At 40.4% G+C, this 13,736-nt stretch overlaps 1 long non-coding RNA gene across 1 annotated transcript; it reads left to right on the forward strand.

The window, feature by feature from the left end:
* The first annotated feature begins 824 nt into the window (after positions 1 to 824).
* Positions 825 to 10,325, forward strand: LOC139792708 (uncharacterized). Its single transcript, XR_011724361.1, has 3 exons — positions 825 to 3,770; positions 4,150 to 4,308; positions 8,086 to 10,325. It is a non-coding gene; the product is annotated as an uncharacterized lncRNA (long non-coding RNA).
* Positions 10,326 to 13,736: the final 3,411 nt, after the last annotated feature.

Here is a 13,736-nt window from a genome sequence, read left to right on the forward strand (position 1 = left end):
TCTAAAATTGATTTCAGTGGACCTCACATTCAGTTCTGAATGATGAAATTAGATGATTTTATCCTATCTTCTTTTCACCTGGCAACTGTAATAATGCATAGTAGAACTGTTACAGGTGTTTCTAGAGATTCAGTTGCCTTAGGGAAGAAACAGTTGCTGTCTGTCGGTAGGAGCCACTGGTACCTATTTTTGTCCTTCTATAGTATGGGCAAGTTTTATCTTGTCTTACCCAGCTATTGACTACCCCAGCATTTGCAGTGCTGATATACATAACCTACCTGTCCATCTTCTCAGTACAGTCTACTTCAGATAATATCTTTGAGGTCATCTCCTTTCCCTTTTTTAAAAAGTACAGCTATGTTGCTCTCTCTCTTTTTTAAAAAAAAATCTCCTTTGGTTCCTCCACGACCCCAGAAGATAAAAAAATCTGACTCTTGTCTTGATTTTAATTTACTGGTTAATTCAAAATTTTTGGCACTACCGCAAGCATATGTCAGTTCATGCCACTGAGATGTTCCCATTTGAATTTCCAGATTTTCCAAGCTGTTTTAACAAGTCTTTGAATTCGCCTCATCTCCTTTAGAGATTCCTCTCCTAGTTCATAGTTCAAGCTGATCTTATAAAAGCACAACTATGCTTTCTGAAAATACCCACCTTTGCATTGCTGAGCAAAATGACTCAAGGTACACATAAAAAAAAGAAAAAAATAAAAATCAACACATCCTACAGCAAATGAATCCTGCTGTTCTGAGGAAAATAAACCCAAAGTCCTATGGGACTGCAGCAGGCAGCTGTAACTGCTAAAGCAGTAAAGATACACAGAGTCTTCCATTCCTTTTCAGTCAGGCCTTGATACTTGAACAAATGCTGCATGTATAATCCAGTCACACCCCAAAGTGTTTCTCCTGAGTGCTCAGTTGCTCTGTCTCCAGTACTGCCTGGCTCCTCAATACCTACATGTAAAGCAAGGAAAATGCCAGCAGCGTAACTGAGGTTACAGGATCCAGGAATCAGGACTGACACTGCATCTCTTTCCAGGCTAACTTCGTGTTGACAGGTAAGTCATACAGCTGGATTCACATCAGACAGCATCATACTCTGCCAGTAGCCCTCTTGTCACCAGTGTACCCAGGGCTTGGACAGTCAGGGGTCTCAAAATTCTATTTATCACCCCTTTGGTGTTTGGTTTCTCCAATTAGAGAAGTGAGATAACCTTCCTTGCCAGGTTTAATTCACTGACAGTTTAAAATACTCTTCAGAGATTCAGATAGACAGCAATGAGAAGTATCAAGTGTTAGCAGAGATAAATACCACCAAGGTGGCTTTGTTATTGTTCTGGGCACCTCCCCACAGTGCTGTGTGTGCAATTTAATACCACCAGTTGGAGAAATACTCAATTTACTATATTTGTTAACTCTAGCTGATTAAAAAAACTAAGGGGAGGTAGGGGGGAAGTGATGTACTAGATCTAGCCACTGTTTAACACCCTGTCCATAAGCAATATTCTGGTCTCTTCCAAGTAGGCCGTCATGATACTCAATGGTCTCATGAACAGGGAGTAAGAATCAGATGAAAATGAGAAGTGTGCTCTCCCACTCAGAAGATGACCTTAGTCACTACCTCTGAGCTTAACCTCCACTTGTGATCTGCTGCAAGAAATCTCTCCTCCTCTGACAAGGGGAAACTGACATCCAATTGCACAGAGCACCCAGCTTATAGACTTCAATTGGAAAGGCCACACAGTGCAACACCCTCTTGCCACCCCCAGTCTGGAAGCAGTGTGGCCCTATTTGCAGGGGCTCTGCCTGAGACAGAAGGAGCTCTAACTTCTGCATTTCACTGTCCTGCACTCCTTGTCCAAGGACTAATGCAGGCTGAACTGCATGAAAGTAATCTGCACCTGCTTGCATGGAAATGCCCTAGGTCAGGGGTATATTGCAAGCAAATTCACTCATTTTCATGGCCAGCCTCCCTGTCCAAAGACCTAATTAGAGGTGCAGTTTCACAATCAGTACACCTCAGGATGTGCTGAGACTGAAAATTACCATCTCACCCTCTTCCCTCAGCAGGTCCTCCCCTCAGCTAGCACTGGCAAAGCTGTGCACTGAAACCAGAGTAAGTAATCTAAATCTAATGTACCTGGAGGAGAGGGAGAGAACAAGTAGTTAAGGTTGCAGCATTCTTTAAAATATTTCAGATGGGTCATTATTTAAGTATATCCTAAGTCCTTATTTTGCGTGGCAATCCTGAAAGAAAAAGATAAGTAGTATAAACTTATACCTGCTAGGAAAAGCAGGATCTGACCTGAAGTGGCAAAGAATGCAAAGGCAATACTCCCAGCTTACGCAATATTAGCTTTTGACTCCACCAGTTGCTATGGCCCTATCCTAAAAATGTTTTGAGTCCTGATAAGATGATGAAGACCATCTCAGAAATATTTTCCTCAACTGTTTGCTTGACAAGGAACAGAAACAGTAATAATGTGTGCAGGTAGCACTCATCACAGAAATAATAACACACAATTTATATGTGAAGTGAACAAACTTCCCAAAGATACCAGATTTTAAACAGGTTTGCTTGAAATGTGTGCCGAATAATGAAACTGCTTTTAAACAATCCATTACTCCAGAAAATATCCCACAAAATAAAAAAGAATCTTATACGAGAGAAGGGACTATAGATAACTAAGTTATTTTCCATAGATGATTTTCCTGTCCCTACTCTAACATCAGGAAGCAATCGGACTGGTTTCAGGTAGTCATTAGACATCCTGTCCTCAGATAGTCTTTGAGAGCTGAGAGAGCAGGAATGAATGTATACAAATACAGCACATTTTAAAAATATTAACTAAATCTGGGAGTAAACGATTCTCTAATGGAGGTCCCAGACCTGATTAACAAAGAGAAAAGCTGCTGCAGACACTTTCCGAGGGAAATGCATACAACAGAACAATTCCAGGCTTTTATGAGTTGATCTTTAAGACTGGCCAAGAAGAGATTTAATTTCGTTTACTTAGACAGATTACAAAAGGAAAATGTCTCACTACTCTACCCCTTTGTCAGACGGATTCCAGAAGAGAGGATTAGCTAAGAGTTTAGTCTTACAGTGTGTATACACGGTTTTGCCTCGCAGCGGAAAGAGGAACTTGGGCACTGTGCAAAACGAGGAGCAACGCACGCACGTTGGGCCAAGTTCTCTGTTTCTGTCACCCTCTATTGGTAAAGCAGCACAGCGGGTCAGGAGATTAGGGAAAAGGTTTTAAGCATTGGTTTCCACTTCTTGCTACATAGCATTAAAAAAAACCAGTACCCTGTTTCTGCTTGTTCACATAGGAGCAAACAAATACATCTGTAAAAAGCATGACAGTACTGCAAGTACTAATAGCATCAGAATTACAAATGTATTAGTAACAAAATCCTCCTAACTAGGGCCTGAACCCCTGTGCCAGCATGAACCCTGGCATGGAGCCTGCCAGACAGACTGTCTGTCTGGGAAGGAAGTTGGAGTGAGTGGCTGCAACCTTCCTGCAGCCAGAGCTACCAAGGGAACCCAGCATTGCTCAGAAGAAGGACAGTGCTAACTGAAGAGAGCTGTGCCACCAGGGTGCAATGATTCAACACCATCCACCAGCAAACTACTTCTGCCAGAGGTCTTCTGGAGGGTTGCCTGAGACTGATAACTGCCCTGCCTTTCCCCACCCTCCTTTCCAGTCCTTATCAGCAGGGCATGGTACTGGAAATTTGTTAACTGCAAGGCTTGCTCAGGGTAAGGTGAGGTGTCCCTCAATGTTGCTGTTTACCTTCCTTTTGGTTGGAGTCCTTCCTGCAATTCTCTACAGCCATGCAGAACACTTTTTGAAACTCTCTCTCCAGGTTTTCTGCTTCTACATGTTTAAAGGCAGCTCACTCCTTCCAACTGCATCTAAACTATACAGAGGATCCTAAAGTCTAGAGTAACTAGGGTCAAATGGAAGTTAAAAGTTCATTTAGTTGGAAATGTAGTCTATTCCTAAAGGACTATAGTGTATGATGCCTTAGTCATTGTGTCTTTTTGACTGTATTAATCTTATTTCAACTTGTGCAAGTACAATCTGATTTTTATGCCAGTGGCTTGCTGATTATATTAATTTTTGTTTTTGCAGTTCTGAAGGGATTTCTAAGAAGAGAAAATCACTGCTAAATGAAGAGATCACCGAAAAATTAGAACATCACTTGAATTTCCAGTCTAAGCTGAGATCTGATTGGTGAATAACATAGGCAAGACCAGATGCCTCACAGAGCTGGATTTCATCCAATGCTCTTTTTTAAGGTAACAGAGTAGTTTTCCAGAAGGGTTTCTTGGCAAAATTCAATAATACTGATGGGAGTTGTGATGATCAAGATAAGGAGTTCAAGCAGATCAAGATAAGTAGTTGAAGTGAAAGGCAAAAATACAGAAATCCCCTAACATAACAGCAAAACAATATTTCTAAAAGAATAAAAAAATAGATAATTGCTTTAAATCAAGACTCAAAGTCTTTGTACAGGTTTATAACTGTGTACATTGTAGATAACATTCTGTTTACAAATACAGTGCAGCTGGCATCTACCTGCTGACCTCTGTAGATAAGAATTATCTCAACAATACATACAATTGTTCTATTTGCATCCGTGGTTATTGCACACACTTGTTTCCCTCTGGACTTTCCAAGATAGTCTGCTCAATGAGGGTTGTGATAAAATGCCAACAGAGCAGTTAAAGAGTTGAAAGTCTGCTCTTGATTTAATCAGTACAGAGCAAGGACAATGTCTTATAACACTGCCTCACCATGTTGATGTGTATTTATAGCCGGGTTAGAATGCATGCACAGCCAGTTACAGCAGGTTAAATTGGAGGCTATGAATGCAATCTTAGCTTACTTGCTTCTGGTAACTTGCTCTGGGCACATGCCTTTCACACTAATCTAAATAATCACAGCTCAAAAAATAACTGATTTTTCACAGGTAACCAAGGAATCACAAATAAACCCTGGATCCTTCTCATCTATAGCCTTAAGTTTTGTAATTTAATTTCTTGTGAAGCTGATGAAGTCAAGATCTCCAGGGAGTTGTCATCTCTAACTCCAAGTGCCTTTTCCATAGCTCTGTTCCAAAAATACAGGGAGCTGAAAGTTGCTTTAATCAGACTAGTCCTGTTGAATCTGTTAAAGCTAAGCTCAGACAAACATGATGTCAGCTGCAGGCCCAGCAGGGCACTTTCAGGAGATCAGATTTCTTTAAATTACAAAACCACGCTCTTTACAAGGAGCAGCAGACCTTTAATGTCAACGTTTTATAATCCAGGTCATGGTTAGTTTTTTCACTCTGTACTTAGAATAACAACCTTAGCTTGGTTGACTTAACACATGCCTGATGTAGAAAATTCAGCAGGAATATTAAACAGTGTAATTAAAGCACCTTGTGACTTTTGGATCAAAGCCAATACTACCCTATTTACATTCAGTACAGAATATTCTATACATCCAGTATAGAATATGAAGACTATTATTTTGCATTAGAATTTGAGTTAGAGACATTTAAGCTTAGTCCCCCTCTTCACATTTTCAGTGTGCAGCATAGACTATTGCAGCTTTGGGCACTGGTGCCACAATCTGGCAAAAGCTACTTATAACAAGACTCAGTAAATACAAAATATTAGGTAGATCTTAAAAGACCCACAAAATAAGGCAGGCAGAGGGAAAGGGATAGGTCTTCAGCTGGTTATGTTTCATCTTTCACTACAGACCTTACAGTTGCTACAAGGTGCTGGGAGATGTTTTGTAGGCTCTGGTGCATGGGATGAACTTCTGGGTTGGTCAGGTGATTGCAGGGACTGGATTTAACAGAGCAGATGATCCCTCCAGTTCTACACTGCACAGGGGAGAGTCTCTGTGCTCTTTTTGCTAAGCAGAAAGTTAGACTGATACTTGATCTGATGGTCTGCAATGTCACCATTGCCTCTGCTCACTTAGATCTTCATGGGCTGGACCATAAATATAACAAGAATTAAAAAGTTTCTGTTATCTCCATTACTTTAGTCTGTTACAGATTCCAGAATCGACAGCCATGCTATTTGTCAAATATGAAATTTCCCAATGAAGCTACACCATGCCATGGCATTAAATAGGAGATGATGATTCTCAATGCTTAAACATGTATTTCAACATAAACATTTTGTTCTAGGATGCTAATTGGAAAAGCTCAACCAGAACAAGTCACATAGTATCACAGGCTCTTGTTATAAGCACCTGAGCAAATAAATCACAGTAGCTGTGCTTACTTTCTGTAGGACACAGCTAGTTGGGTCTTTCAGGCAGGTGGAACTGAATTTTACAGAAAAGTGTCAGCAGCTTTAAATATGGTGAGATAAGGAATGCAAAGAGGTCAGCTTCAGGGAGGCATATTCGAAGAATGTGGTCATATTCAGACTCAGTTTTCACCATTTTTTTTTTGCAACAAAGTATGATAATATAAGCCCAAAGGGTGAAATTCCACACGAGCAAGTAGTACAAAAACACACTACTCTGACAGTGTTCCAAATAAATCAGAGGACTAGGGCTTGGATAGTCTGTAAATATTGCCTAGATTCTCCATATAAGGCTGAAATGTCAGCTTCCATGAAAACAGAAGCAACAAGTACATGTCTGAAACTGCTCCATTATTATACTGATTCCATGTCTTCCTATTCCAGAGCCTACTGTGTTCTCCATCACTCAGTCTTGGTTTCAGTAAGCTCAGGATCAGGCAGATCTCTGTGGCCTGATTACAAAGTTACCTTCAATATTATGCCAAATGTATAGCAAGTATAAATAATGAGCTCTTTGCAGAATTAACATCACAATTATTATCACTAATACATTGTTCATAGTCCAAAACATCTTCATATTATGAACATAATACTATGAACATAATAACACTACAGGCCTAGCAGAAGTCCAGTCTAGTTAGTGATTTTAACTTGCAACTTTTGGTGTTTTAATGCCAGTCTCCTGAATTTACTATAAATTCCTTTCTATTTCTCATACTGTATCACTGGGCACAACCCTTTTCTCCCTTTACTATAGCTTCTGTATAGCCATCCAATTGCAACTCATTTGGACTCCTTTGCTGGCTCAACCACGTACCACAAATTAACTGGAAACAAAGGTGAAATTTCAAGGCATGCTATATGAACACCTTGAGCTGGACATACACAGCAGGTCCAGAAAAATGTGTGCTCTTTGTTAAGCAGCCTCTATGATTAGTCAGGAGGAAGACATCCTCGGTATGCCAGTGTAGACTTTGCTAGATAGAATCTTATTTTGCTGCTTAGATAGTAAAGACAGCAAGAGAATCTCTTTGGGTAGGATAACCAAATATTGATAGAAATAAGACAAATTCTGCATGGACTTCCTGGCTGGCATAGCAGATGACACTGAAGAATTCACTACCTAAGAGCCTACTAATAAATGCAGATGAAATTAACAACTGCATGCTGGGATGCCTAGCAGTAACAGTGAAGGAGATTTAACATACATTTAGTGCTGTTTGGTTTACAAAGCAGTATTTTAAGTGGGGAAGCTACTCATGTTATAAGTTCCTTGTGAGCCAGCAGTTCTATTCAATTTCACAGACAAGTAACATGAGATCCTAGAAACATTTGATCTACCAGATATTGCTAGCACTGCCTTCTGTTGCTTTCTAGGAACTTCTGTCACATACCTCTCCATAGGCACAGATTGCTTCCTGTCCTTGCTCTGGAGTATACTGTTACTCTAATGAAAATAAAGGTATACCTTATATAATTCAGGAGGCCATCAAAAACCTTGCATATTCCTTTGACACTTCTGTAAGGTATGGTCTGCAGTCCTCTCCTCTTCCCTCCCCAGTTTATACTTCAGAACAATTAGAATATTTATTAGCAAACAGGTGTTGTTTAGTCAGCACAGTAACTATGACAAGAGCATTGAAGTTGTAAAAGACTCATCTGTGTACAGAAATTAGGAATGAGGGACAGTCAGACAGGTTGTCTTCCTACAGGGTAATTAAATTTTGCTGAACATTTACATGTCTAAACTTTCATTCACAGCTTCTGCCTCTTGAAAAAGGGCAAGAAAAGGGACAAGCACTATTCATAGGGATCTGATTGGGAAGGCATAAAGAGGAGACACTGGATATCTCAATGAGCTATTTTGCACTTCTGAAAACGTGGTAAGAAAGACCAGAATAGTCTCCAGGAATGTGTTTTGGGAAGTAATTTTCCAAAATTAATTAGCCAGCTGTAAGCAGAAATCAGAGCTCCATGCCCTCCCAACAGCTTCTGCTCCAACGTCCAAGAGTGCTTTTGGGTTTTCTTGTAAGGTGTGTCACTGCATCACCAGCTGCTGGGTTTGTATATCCAGAAAAGCCTGTCAAGCTCTTTGACACAGCACCTGCTGCTGCATGCAGGGGTGGCCAGTGGCCTTCCATGTCCTTCAGCAGGGAAAACTTTCCAGCATGCAGCACCACAGAGTGGAGAGACTGGCAGATGGCAGCACAGTAGTAGGAGCAGAAGGTCAGTAGTCTCCCTAGATGAAACTTGACTATAGAGAAAATGCTTCCCATAACTACATCCTAAAACTCATATTTCTAGGAAAGGAAAGAAAAAAAAAAATCTTTGTTTAGGCTCAAGGGAAGATTCCATACTGAGGTGTCTAGACTCTTTTCTCTAGACTTCCTTTTCCCTCTTCTCTGTTCCTATAAAGCCCCCTTCATGACACTCATGGTTAGGAACCTCTCATCTCTACTGCCCAGCAGAAAAGTGTGAAAAGTTTTACAATTACGTCATTAGCAGTTTTATTTATCAGCATTCCACTTATGCTCAGTGCAGTACCAACATAACTGCTGGATGGTGAGAAGATTATTGGGCATTTCTGCATGTTTCTCCTGTGCCATAATTGTCATCATCATACTCCTGGCAAACAATTATGCAATATTTGCTCACTGCTTTAATCCAGGCAAATTCAAAGGAGATTGAAAGAGTGAAGGGGACTGTTATGTGTTCAGAAGAGGAAGGCTCTGTTACAGTTTACTGGGTGTATTCATCCCCTCATTTTGATTTAGTGACTTGTAAAATGTAAACAAGATGCATGGTGACGCACTTACTGCAAATACAGAAGACCTTGCTTCTGTCATATGTATTTGTTCCAAGAAGCATCTTGCTATGTGCCCTTTGTCAATTAATGCCTTAGCTGCACTGGAGCTACCTTCAAAACAGGATCTAGGGTGAATAAAACCCATGGTGACTTGTCCAGAGGAGGAACCTAAGGGAGTACATCTAAAACATCCAACTGAAAAATAAGCTTATTTGAAGATAAAACAAAGTGCAACAGATTACTGGTTTTAGTTTCCTCAGGCTTTGCTTCTGATGGATATATATATACTTGCAATTTAAAATTATTTTTTATGTTGATTCAAGAGAGAATACTCTTTGCTAACCTAAGGAGTGGCTAGAACACCTAAATCATGTTTAAAGCTACATAACACTTCCTTAGCATAGACTGTCAGCACCTGCCATCTGTTATATTAAAAAGAGGCAAACCAGCCTAACTAAAGGAGCCATAAACCATGGGTGGAGGTGGGAGGGAAAGGATGTTAAACCAACTTACGTCTGTGATTTCCATCAGGGACAACATTACTCAGTGCTTAAAGAGGAGAGAAAGCAGAGAGGTAACCAGGCCACCATGAGTTTAGGAGAATTTCAGAATGGAGAAGACTGGTTAAGGAAAGTCTTCTCCTCTGGTACGCTCCTTACTCTTTTGTTCTTGCTCCTGCCATCAGCATAGAAATGTGCAGCAAAAAGCATTCATATAAGAGACTGGTGGAAGAAACGGGGCTGGTAGAAGATAATGCAAACAAATACAAAACCAGTTTGATGGTGGAGGTGGCACATCTCCTTCTCAGGAGAAGGGAAAATGAAGGAGGGCCTCTTGTCTTTGCTCTTGTACATGTAACCTCTCTCAGGTATTTTTTTTCCAAGTGTCTTTTGCAGTCACCTGCAGTGTAAGAAATACCACACAGATCATTTGTCAGGCAAATGCTAACCTGGAAAAACATTAGCCCTCACAGCAACCTAAAGTCCTTTCTGCTGACCTATTCTTACTTCCTAAAAAAAATTCCAGGAGAATTAGAGTCATCATTCTTACCTTCCACAGACCAGTAGTGGTGCCAAGTAACACCTGGTTTATCACTACAACTTTGCTATTCTGTTACCCCTTCTGTTTTGCTAGTTCATTGATTGGAGTGCATTGTGACTTTCTCCTTCTTTTAATTTAGCCTTGATGGCAGAGTTTAAATCATAGAACTAAGCATATTCATTGTTATATTCCCAGACTACAAAGAGTAAGTAAGAGGATGATGCATGGCACAAGATTCTGGTCCAAGTGTAAAGCAAGCTGCCAAATCAAAACTGTAGAGAAGTAAAATAGTAATTTTGGTTAATACAGTTCTACTTCTTGTCCTATCCTGCTGCCAGTGTAGTATTTGATTGTGAGAGAGCCTTGCTCTTCCCACTGGGAGCTGATGTTACCTATAGCCTCAGTCACCAAGCAGTGGTAAAGGAGATTATTTCTCAAAAGAGTATCATTAGGATTAATTAATTCTGGTTTGCAGATGTTAGTGCAATACCTGAGATGTTCTCTTGCATTATTTCAGCAATGGGGTTTGGGTTTTTTTATGCTGAATCTTAGGAACTGGAAATTTTATTTTTATTTTTTTTTTTTGTAATGGTTTGCTAATTGGGAGAGGTTTCCATCCAACCAGAAACTTTGTTCAAACATTAACTGTTGCATGTTGGGCTGTGCATGCAGGCATCTGAGTTTACACCAACAAAATTTAGCTCTACTAGGAACGTGACTTCAGAAGATTACAGTTTTGAAATGTAAAGCCTTAACCAAAATCACTTCTGCCAACATAACTCTTTCTCTTCCCTTCTTCCTTTCTTTCTTTCCCCATTATAGGTATTAACTGTTATTACACTGCTATTGTACTGTTTAAAATCTTCTAAGAAAAGAAGAAGTCTAACTGCCTCTGAATTTTGTAACCTAATTGCTTTAGGATTACATAAAGCATGCTGATATTGGGTAACACTGTAATCCATCTTCTCCATTTTTTTATGTAATCAGAAATATAGAGGGAAGCTTACAACATTTTTCAGATATGTACCAACATAGCAAAGAAGTTACCTAATTTTTCAGGAAGTCTGCTTTGTATGGTAGTCCTTCAGACTTCTTTTGACACTCTTAGTAACTTCTTGTATTCTCACTCCTGCTATTTTCTGCTGGTTGGAACCCCCAGGTTCCAATTGCTAAAACCAAAACATTATGTCAAAACTACTGTAGGCATCCCCCATTCCCAGCTCCCTTTGAGGCAGAGGGCAAAGACCTGCACACCTTGCAAAACATGCTGAAACCAGTTAGATTTAAGTACTGAAACTTCCTCCCCAAGGCACAATGTTTTTCATGGTGAAGGGCCCCCATTTTAAGTCAGTGGGACTGCAGTGGAGAAACCTCCCATGGCAGTACTTTTCTGGGGCCTCCTTTCCTCCAGGGCTTCTGTTCCTCAAAGGTGAATCAATACAAAAGAGCCAACACAGTTTGAAAAACAAACAAAACAACTCAGTACAAAATACAAAGAATTAACTGGAGTTGCTCATAAAGCATCAGTGCTTAAAGCTTTGTTGCTGCACAATTCAGATTTATTCAACAGTGCACCAGAGGTACAGTCTCCACTGAATGCACTGAAATTTCTACTGCAGGCTTAGGTGTCTTCTGCAGTATCTGATAGTGGATACACAGGGGCATTATCAGAAGAACAACTGAGAAATCAGTGCCTCAGGAAAAACAGAGTCAAGAATAACTTGCCCATTGATATTACTGGATGTGTACAATATAAGCATTCCCTAACCATTAGAAGCCACCCAAACTGCTTTGTTAAAATAAAGTTTCATCAACCCCTACACACTTCTTTCCCCACACCTACAAAAACCTCTGTTAGTTGTTGTGGATCATGAATTTTGCTGGAGGCAAAGCCACAGGCTGTCCCTTTCAAGGCATTCTACCTGTAGCCTTATGGCATCATTGAACACTATATCTTTAGAAGGAAAGAGTCCAGGTGTTGGGTAGCTCTAAACCAACACCTATAGCACCAAAGGGGTCAAACCCATATGTTGCTGTTTTCTCTGGAAAAAAAAAAAAAAAAAAAAAAGCACACAGCACACTCTTGTTTCCCAGTCAAGACAATTGTTTGCCACCCAAAAGGAGTTTCTGTCACTGCCTGTAACATGGCACAATCTGACATGGAGCCACATGCTCCCTCCCCACAGGAGGCAGCACCACAGTGCTAGGGTTGTAACCAGCTTGCTCTACAAAGCCCTCTTCTGTTTTGCTCCAGTGGAATGATGCCACTGATTTGAGCTGGAAAGTATCCTACTTAATTTGAAGGCAAGAGAGTAGATTTTTGTAAATAATGATGGGTATTTTTCTTCAGTCTAGCCTTGGCTTACAAGTCATTAAAAGTTACCTTGATTTGAAGCAGAAAATTTTCCAATGGTTTTGATTTTCTACCTCAAAAGCTTGCTCTATCCCTTCAGTCTGACCATGCAGTGTTAGAGGGCCTCCTGTTTCCAGGAGGGTTCTTACTGGCAGAGCACATGAAAAGCAGCCTTGATGGTGGGTGGCTTTCAGCTGTGAAGTATGACACTAACCTCTGCCTTCCCCTGGCACTCACACCTGCTCCATATAATTCACATCAGGCTCCTAAAAGGAGTTCAGAAAATCCTTTGATACAAGTTCATCAGTCTTACTCAGCCAGAGGGTTACATCTCATTTACTCACAATGAACCTGCCCAGAGATCAGTCTGCTGAGCACAAAGGGCTGCAGTTTTGCACCAGTGGATTTCAGCTGAGAACCAAGCAGGTATAATGAAACAGGCACAATGTGCCCACCACATCAAAAACAGACACATCCTGAATAACGAGCAGGTCATGGGAGCCTTGTAAAGCTCTCTGTTTGTGCCTTACCAAGTGATAAAAAAAGGTATCTACACAGCATGTTATTTGTACTTTGGCAGAAACAAACCAAACCCAAACAAAACCACCAACAAGAAAAATGAAAAAGAAGAGTGAAAGGCTCTGGAAAGGAATGAAGTCCTTCTTCCACTGACCTCAACTGCAGTTTTGTTGTGCTTAACAAAGCAGTTTGGCTCCTACTATGGCAGAGGACCTCCCCCTCCCCCCACATCAGCTGCTCAAAATGCAGGCTAGTTTGGGTAGGGAAGGGAAAGAAGACAGGCCAAAATGAGAAGAGACAAAGAAGGCAATAGAGCTTCCCAGGAGACATTTCAGATGTGTCAGCCTAACATCAGTTTACAAATAATACAGAAGCAGGATGATAGAAGTCTGACTGTTATGTTCCGTGAACGTAAAGTAAGTACCTAGATATTTAAATATTCCTGAAGTGTCAAGCTGAAACTGATGCCAATAATACTTTGAAAAAAAGATGAATTTTTTTCTGAGTAATACCTGCTGTAACACAGTTTTCTGTAGGTTTTCCAGAGGAGATGGAACAGTGCCCTGTGAGCAATACATTTGGAATCATAACCATGATTGTCCTTTTAGATTTGCAATGTAGACTGCCTCTAGACCTGTAACTTCTTTACCTTCCTAAAAAATGCTTCATTCGTGCATGGTCACTGCATTATCA

The sequence above is a fragment of the Heliangelus exortis genome, chromosome 2, assembly GCF_036169615.1.
Source record: "Heliangelus exortis chromosome 2, bHelExo1.hap1, whole genome shotgun sequence".
In the NCBI taxonomy this organism is placed as follows: domain Eukaryota; kingdom Metazoa; phylum Chordata; class Aves; order Apodiformes; family Trochilidae; genus Heliangelus; species Heliangelus exortis.